The sequence below is a fragment of the Dreissena polymorpha genome, chromosome 1 (assembly GCF_020536995.1).
Source record: "Dreissena polymorpha isolate Duluth1 chromosome 1, UMN_Dpol_1.0, whole genome shotgun sequence".
Lineage (NCBI taxonomy): Eukaryota > Metazoa > Mollusca > Bivalvia > Myida > Dreissenidae > Dreissena > Dreissena polymorpha.
The window spans coordinates 98,070,743-98,080,391 of NC_068355.1; the positions used below are offsets into that span (position 1 = coordinate 98,070,743).

Genomic DNA, 9,649 nt, shown 5'->3' on the forward strand with positions numbered 1-9,649 from the left:
TCAAGCCACGATCTGAAAAAAAGGATCATGGCCGATCGGAGTCTAAATCGAGCAATTTGGCAAATTATGGTCTTCATTTCGACCGTTCTACGATGCCCCTACGTCAAACGCTTACTGCGTTTACTGCCGCGACATTCAAAATCATACTATGACGCTACGCATAGCTTTTACTGCGCTTTTACTACGATCATGAAGATCTCTATACGATGCTTCCACGTTGCCTGTATGATTACAGCGCTTCTACTACGCTCTTTTTACGACTTAACAACGATTCTTGTTGGCCACGATCCCGCTACGCTTGTTTTGAACATGTTCAAAATAAGCGTGGCGAGAGCGTAGAGTTCTCCGATCATGAAGACTCTACCGCGATCATACTGCGCTTATGAAGACTCCACTACGTTTCTCCTGCGATTTGTCACGATCGGCCACGTTTTCGGCCACACTTTGATCGTAGTAGAAGCGGCGTCTATGTGTGAACGGGGGGTAACAAGATGAAGTAGATTTTTTAAAACCTACACAGTTCTGTTCCATTAATGAAAACTGCACACGGATGCCAGTAAAAAAGGAAACCAATGTAAATAAAATGAACTATGAAATATTTGGGGGTTACAACACTAAATCATAGATAATGGTTATTTGGGGGTTATAACACCACCGGGGATGAACAACTTTTGTCACGTGACCACAAAAGTCAACGCAGGTTGTTGAATTACATCAGGAATCCCGCTCCGTCAGGTAATTTTCATCTTTTTATAGAGAATATGTTAAAATTTCTGGACAATACAAAGCTTATGACATGCTTCATACCTTTTCGCATATTAAGACGCATTGCACTTGTTTCGAAGCTTTGCAGTTTTTAAGAACACTTCGACACAAACTTTAGATTTTCGATGCAAACGCAGTTTGATTTTATATTTTTTTACTTTCCATTCACGAATAAATCATATTTCTAGAAAAATGAGAGCACACGATGCTTAATTTTTGATGATTTATTGTATTTGCGATATAAGTTGTTGTTGTTATATTTAATTTGGGCAGTTCTTGCTATTTCAAAAATTTACAAACGCGGGTTGGTTGAGCAAACGCAGTTTGCTGAAGCTGGATTATGGCAAACGCAGGTTGGTTAAGATTACGGAATCCGGATAGTGACATCTATATTCTTGCCCTTCTTTCATCAAGGGCGACACACGACACACGAAGCGATACACGATATTTTGCGCGACAGTCGCGGCGACGCGCGATATTTTATTATTCAAATATCGCCCATATTATCCGAATTTCGTGTAACGCGGTCTAATTTCAGACCGCGACACACGACACACGAAGCGATACTCGATATGTACTGTTCAAATCAAATCATCATCAACATCTTCATCATCATCATCTCCATCTTCATCGCCATTATCATCATAAAATAAATCGCGATTCGGAGCGGAGTATTGTAAAATGAAGATCTCAAAAGAATTGAAAAATAATTTGTCGGAATGTTATTTTTCTCATGCTGTTTTGTTAGTTGTCCAAATATATTTAATATTAAATATTATCTTAATATTAAGATTTGGTAGTTAAAGAATGCAATTTGAATGAACACAATTGTATGCATATGTTTTGCTCAGCTGTGAAGATTGAGGGAACAATTTATAGAAGAACTGTGAGAATCATCTCTACAGTGTTGCTACTGTTCCGCAATTCATAATACTATATTTTCGGCACACGAGCATTTTACAAAAATGTTGAAAGTTAATAAAAACAAAATATACGGTGTTTGGGAAAACGTATTGAACACCTGAATGTTGAGACACTTTACGACAATGGGCTCGAGTTACAGGTTGTAGCACGGCGTCTCCGTTAGCAACGTACCAGTATAAATTTAATATAATAGCAAAATTGAACTGAGCCTCGCTCTGTGAAAAGGGGGTTGAAAGCATGTGCGTTAAGTGTTGTCCCATATTAGCATTTGCAGTCCGCACAGGCTAATCAGGTACGCCACTTTCCGTCTAAAATGGGCGTTCTTCTAAGAAGAGACTTCTGAAACGAAAAGAATCATACAAGCGGCACGAGTCGTCCCTGATAAGCCTGTGCGGACTACACAGGCTAATCTGAGACAACACTTTACACACATGCATTAAACCCATTTTTCGCAGAGCGACGCCCAATTTTCCGAGTCTAAAAAGTTTGAGAATATTAAAACCCATTCTTAATATTAATTAGCACATTCATATATTGTCAGCCTGATTAAAATTACTGAGAGCAACACCACTCATTCGAATAAAAAATCTGTACCCGCTTCGTCCAGATAAACTTACTTGCTTGTTTGTTTTAACCTAACCATGATAAAAAGAGACATACCTACTTATTACAATATATGAACATAATTTAATTCCATCCGCATCATCAGATGAGGATAAATATAACAACCAATGTTATCTTATTTCTCTTAATGAATAAATTGAAAACACAAATAATGTTGCCCATTTGTAAAACCAAAAATAAAATCAGAATAATAACACGCCAAATCAATGTTTCGAAAGCACTGTTATGCAATTAGAAAACACAAACGAGCAATAAAACCAATCGAAGCATTTGAAATTGACATTCGGATTATGAATGCAGTAAAAATAGCCCCTTTTTGTCTCCCCTGATTTTTTGAAAACGCGACAGTCGACAGGCGATATGATTATAGCGAAACTTGAACAGTACAAATATCGCGTGTCGCCGCGACTGTCGCGCAAAATATCGTGCGTCGCTTCGTGTTTCGTGCGTGGTCCTTTGAACGCGAGACACGACACACGAAGCGATACACGATATTTTGCGGGACAGTCGCGGCGACGCACGATATTTTGCGCGACAGTCGCGGCGACGCACGATATATTTAACACGATATATCGCCTTTTGGGCTACCTACACAAGGGCGATATTTCCTGGTACATTCTCGCTCGTCGCTCCGTGTATCGCGCAAAATATCGTGCGTCGCCGCGACTGTCGCGCAAAATATCGTGTATCGCTTCGTGTGTCCCCCTTGATGAAAGAAGGGCGAGATTATAGATGGCACTATCCGGATTCCGTAAAAGATAGTGGTATACGCCGGTTGATTGAATATTGAATACCATTTTGTTTCAATTTTGAATGTTGTACTTATTCCTATGATATCATTTTCCTTTTCAGAATGACACGAAAAAAGTCTCACCTCGGGCGGACCAAACGAAGGACTGGATTGCATCACACTTCTGAATTCCTACCGCCAACAACCTCGCCTTTTCGAACAGCAATGAAACGAAAATTAACACCAATGAAGTCTCCAATTCAGCAACCCTTTCGATCTCCTTTGTATAAAGCAAAACGAAAATCGCACCGAGAACTATTTAAAGACAATGATAATCGCGATACTAACTGGGTTATTGATATGAACTCTCAAATTCAAAGTGACAACGCGCCAAATCCAATGAATGATATTTTTGACAAAGAGGAGAACAACAATAAGTGCAGTGCAACACAAACACAGAATGTTACCGTTGAAAATTGCACACAAACGGAAAATGATTATGCATCAAATATACTTACCAACCCTAATATAGCAAATAACATCGCAAAAGAATTAAAGGAAATGGTGGACGTTGTTGTTGAAAAGTTATCATTACATTCAAAACTTCATTTAACACTGTTAACTTTCTTCAAACTGATTGTGATGGATTTATTTCCACTTGATAATATTGCTTTAATGTTGTGGTCCGATGTAGTGCGATGGTTTGATACATCAAATACAACACATATGCGATACAGTGAGGACACAAAACTGTTTTGGAAAATAGGGTGGCGTTTGTTTGGTTGTCGATTTGTAAATTTTATGGCTGGATTCAAAAACCAGTCTGAATATTCGCTGGGTATTTCTGAGAAAAGTAAATATAGTCCAAAAACTTCAAAGATAAACTTTGCTGTTCCAGATATCAAAGTGCTTCGTTCTTTTGATCGTTTTAAGTGTGACAGCCAACGTGACCCTGGGATTTACGATGATGTAATTTCATTGCTCGAACAGAATGCAGGTCACATGTCATTTTGTCTTACATTCGATGGCAAAAAACTCAAACAAGGTTTAACACAACAATTTGGCGACGTTGATCTAATTGGATTTGAAAACGGACCAACACTAATGGAAAAAAGATCAATTTTGCAGCAGACTACTGAAGACTTAAGTGTATTATCCTCACAAATCCGGAGTCAATTTGACAAGAAAGTTCCTTTAAAAAGGTTGCCAGATGAGCTGAAAGCACAACTCAAGCATTTTCTCTTGAATATGCTTAAAACTGTGTCAACAGGAAAACATGAGATGGAGCAAATAAAAAGGAAAAAAGAGTATGCCAAAGATAAGTTGATGGAACGAAGTGATGAAACTAACTGGAGAAATGGGAAGTTTGGTTATGCGATAAGTGCCATTATTGCATACATCTATGACATTGACACGTTTGTTGGGAAATCTGAGAAAGTTATTCGAGAAATATGCGTGTGTGTGGCTTCACTCAATGGAAAATTGTTTGTGGATGATAGGAACGTTAGCTTAGAAAACAACAGTGCATTTTATGCTATTGATGAACTTCAAAATGTGGACGAAAACTACAGTACAAGATTAATCAAGCAGAGAACTGAAAGGTGGTTTGAATTGCGTGCATCAGCCAAGATTACCGGCAGCACACTGTACAAAGGGCTTGGGTTTGATGGTCTGAAAAATCAGAAAGACTATTTTGAAGGTCAGTTCTGTGGCGTCCCCAGCAAAACACCATCTGAATACATAGCTAATGCAATGAAGCATGGTCAAGATAATGAAATCAATGCCGTAGCAACACTTGTTGGCAAGATTTTGCCTGTCGTTTTGCCTGATTTAGTTTACTGTGAAGAAGGCTGTGTCGTGGTGCATGACGAATGTCTAAACCCATTTTTAGTTGTTTCACCAGACGGAAGTCTGCGACGAGACGTATCGATGAAAAGTTCAGAATATGCAGTCGAAATAAAATGCCCAATACGTGACGTACATTATGAGTTGCCAGAAAGATACCTGCTGCAATGTTTATCTGAAATTGAGGCACTTGATGTCGGAAAACTTATATACTTGTCCTGGACCGACACATTTACCTCTGTCTTTATCGTTGACAGGAATAAATCTTTGTTTGCTAAGGCGATGCAGCTCGCAAATTCATTATTCATTTTTGATATTCGTTAACCAACGTTACCTATATTGATTCCGTGTAATGCTACTGAATTTGATTTTGTGTTGCTCTTTCTATGTTTATGCATTGAGGAGCTACCAATATTGGGGCCGTATAATATGCTGCCTATATTGACGCTGTGGGATGCTTCATTTAACGAGGCCTACCGGTATATTCAACCTTTTTGGGGGATTTGAAACAACAACAGACATATTGGATCTAACTTTATTTTGTTTGCTGTTATTTGTTTCAAGTTTTAAAATTACAGTTTCTAAAAAATGCCATGTATCTTGTATCTTGTTAATTAAAAAAAAGGTATCTTTCTTTTAGTTGCATAATGATAAATAATGTGGACCTATAAGGAGAGAGGTATCATGAAGCAAATAAAACAATCGATTCCTCTTATTCTGCAAGACATAGTTTTCATTTTAGGTGTATACCATTATCTTTTGATCCGAAACTTTAAATATAATAATAACTATTGACCTTTACATGGGCGCCTTGCAAATCACTAGTGTCTTCATATTGGTCATACAATATAATGTCTTTATGTGTAACGTGAGAATCCTGACAATCTTACAATATGATTGTTGGAGATAATACTTAAAATAAAGCTGAAGGCATACTACATCCATGACAAAGTACACTTCACCGAGATAAGTCTAACTATACTGTGAAAAACATTGAAAAACCCAGCGGTTGAACGCAAACAAGATCAGTGTCTTTAACAACAAAACGAACCAAACATATGCAGATTAATTGTTTTATTGCTGCAAAGAATATCCCGTATCGCAATAATAGCTTATACGCAAAACATTAAACTGGCCTATGTGCAACTTGAGAAGGAATTACAGATTTACATGTAATTGTTGACAATTCGCACAATGATTCCAATGAGACAAAAAGCTAACTCACCAAAAATATATTTTAATCATATTGATTCGAAATAGATAAACAAAAATCGCAGATTACAAATGAGTCTCGCTCTGTGAAAAGGGGGTTTAATGCATGTGCGTAAGGTGTCGTCACATATTAGCCTGTGCATTCCGTACAGGCTAATTAGGGACAAACCTTTCCGATAAACTCGATTTTTGCTCAGAAGAGACTTTCTTTTAACAAAACATATCATAAAAGCGGAAAGTGCCGTCCCTGATTAGCCTATGTGGACTGCACTTTACGCACATGCATTAAACCCCCTTTTCACAGAGCGCGGCTCAAATGTATATTCCAGCGGATATGGTGAGATCAACAATAATCACAGATAATCAACATAAATTACAATGATTTTGAAAAGATCAACAATAATCACAGATAATCAACATTAATTACAATGATTTTGAAAAGATCAACAATAATCACAGATAATCAACATAGATTACAATGATTTTGAAAAGATCAACAATAATCACAGATAATCAACATAAATTACAATGATTTCGAAAAGATCAACAATAATCACAGATAATCAACATGAATTACAATGATTTTGAAAAGATCAACAATAATCACTGGTTATATAAATCACAATTAATCGGTTGAGATCAACAATAATCACAGATAATCAACATAAATCACAATGATTTTGATAAGATCAACAATAATCACAGATAATATAAATCACTATTAATAGGTTAAGATAAAAAATTCACAGATAATCAACATAAATTACAATTATTTTGATAAGATCAACAATAATCACAGATAATCAATATAAATCACAATTCATGGGCTGAGATCAACAGTAATCACAGATGAGCAATAATGAACACAATAATTTGTATGAGATCAACCATTATCATAATCATTTTAAATTAGAATGATAAATATTACAACAATAATCTTATTAAAAACAGGAATATCAAACAAAACAACACAAGATAAACGATATGAAACACAATGTTTAAGACGCAAAAACACGCGTAATACTATATATTATTGTATGACAGTCTGTATTTTCAATAATTAAGAAAATAACCACGGCACATTGGTAAGAATTAAAAATAATTCTTGGTCTTATCATCGTCATGCAACAGATGACTAGGCCCGGTGCTTTGCAGATCTGTGCTTTGATAGACTACTGCGGTGCCTGTACCTCTTTTCACACATATCACAAGCAAAGTTTTTCTCTCCATTGTGGGTGGCAAGGTGGGCCTGAAGGTCAATTTTCTCCCGGAGCGTTGCATTGCAAATTGAGCAGGTAAATTGCTTTGCAGCAACCTCCCTCCGGACGTGACGATTCAGGTCATCTTTGGTTGAAAACTTTTTGCCGCATTGTTCACAGGGGAACGGCTTTTCAACACCATGAATGCTGCATCTATATAACAAAAACAAATGGAACTGTTGAATTATTATTCAATACAGAAAAATACACACAGAATATTATCCATAACAATGTGGAACTTAACAAAATGATGGTCGTCAGAAGCGCTCCAGATAAGGCGCGTTAACGCGTATTGACGCATTTCAAAATCCAAAATACGCATTAAATAATATGTTTAAGGGTCCAATTACATACGTGAAGTATCGGAACGCGTACATTCTGGATTTATACGGTGTAAATTCCAATTGTTCAGTGACAATTTGCATTGCAATTTATCTGGACAATTATGGTCGTTAAAAACTAAATACTATAATGAGCACACCAATATGCACCACACTAGTAATAATGTGTTAAGTGTTTTAAAGCCGGCTTTTTTCGAAAACACCATTCAAAACATTTTAAATAGTGCTTTGCAACTAGGTTATAAAAACATACTTTCGCTCAGAATGCAATGACCTATGTTGAATTGTATCTTGATTTTTAAACCGACAGAACCTAGCATTGTACTAAAAACAAAAAAAATACAAACCTGTGTCTGTTGAACGCCTGTTTTGTGTAAAATGTTTTTCCACAACAGGCGAATCGTCCAGTCCCTCTGTGGCGCTTATCATGAAGCTTTAACCCCCACTTCGATTTAAATGTCTTTCCACAGATTTCACACACGAGCGTCATGTTTCTGTAATGAAAGAATTACTTTTTGTTAAAATATATTTCTAAAATGTTTTTATAAAGTTTTAAAGACTACACCAAAAGAGATATGAAACGCAAGTGATTGGATGTGACACACTATCTGCTATTCTTTTCGTCACAGTTCAATAAACATGCGTGTTTACTAATGCACGGGATTTTCGTGAGTTTTGGCGCGTTTAGCGTCATTCGAGGTCCGCTTAAAGGAGGCAACGCACTTTGTGGTTCAATATACTTGTAACAGTACTTAATGTGTTGATAAGCATATTTCCGCTCTGTTTAAATGTCCTCAATTGAAGTTCCGTAGTCATATATTGTGTTGAATAGTTAATATTTTCGTATTTGTAACCATATCATATTTTAGAAGACTTTCAAAAATGTGTACAGTGTGCGTTTCATTATCCTTTGAATATTCTCGCAACCTGCGTTTGCCATTTCCTATTGCTCAAGAAATACCAACCTGCGTTTGCAAAACAAAACAAAACAAAAAAATAAGATATTTTTCAATTTGCACCGCTATTTTTGTCATGAATCTTATTAAATATATTAAAATGAAGTGTAAAATCATACTAATTCAGTCGTTAAACCAATATTGTTGAAAGAAAATCATCAACACCACATAAACAAACAGCGTTTGCAATGCATTTCAGAATTTTGTGTCGAAGTGTTCTCGGAAAGTGGAAACAGTAAAGGCAATGGAATCATTTCAAATAAAAGTTTATTTAGTATACTGTGTCATAGGCTATCACTTGTTAAAAACTGAAATTTTGATTATATGAAAAAACAACAAAACTTACCTTAATGTACAAGATTACAATCTGTTTCTGCAACCGGCGTTGACTTTTGCGGTCACGTGACAAAAGTTGTTCATCCCCGGTGAAAATTAAATATCGTAGCAATATTTTTTAGAACTCAGCATAATAATGAAAATTTACCAAATTCATTCCTTTCTTCCCTGTTTCAAAGTTGTATTCATTTCTTATTATATGATACGATCAATTTACAAAGACATGAACATGCATATGCGTATTTTACCATAAGTCTTATGTTTTAACTATGTAATGACTATCAATATTAACACACAAACTTAATTTCTATATAATTCCTCCTTCCTTTTTAGCGCATTTTACTTTACTTAAATACTTTTTTTAATACTTATTTATGTATAACACAAGTGATTTTTATCGAAAAAGGTTTCCAGATTAACAACTACACTTTAGCTAGTGTTCAAATAACATAAACCCGTTCTATGTAAAATTTGCTAGTTAAATTAATTTTTGTAATGTACATTATCAACAAAAATCATAAATGTGACTTCAAACAAAGAGTTCATTAATACAACACAATCTATTATAATTTTAAATTCCAATATGCAAATTACGAAAACAAACTAAAACAAGTTTACACAATGTGCAAGTTGCATAAGTTAGTTACTAGGTAAAAA

General features: G+C 35.7%; 1 long non-coding RNA gene across 1 annotated transcript; it reads right to left on the reverse strand.

Annotated features, from left to right (window-relative positions):
- Positions 1–6,682: 6,682 nt before the first annotated feature.
- LOC127841890 (uncharacterized) lies at positions 6,683–9,093 on the reverse strand. The gene is made up of 3 exons (XR_008031395.1): positions 9,003–9,093; positions 8,048–8,194; positions 6,683–7,512 (listed from the first exon to the last, which is right to left on the reverse strand). It is a non-coding gene; the product is annotated as an uncharacterized LOC127841890 (long non-coding RNA).
- Positions 9,094–9,649: the final 556 nt, after the last annotated feature.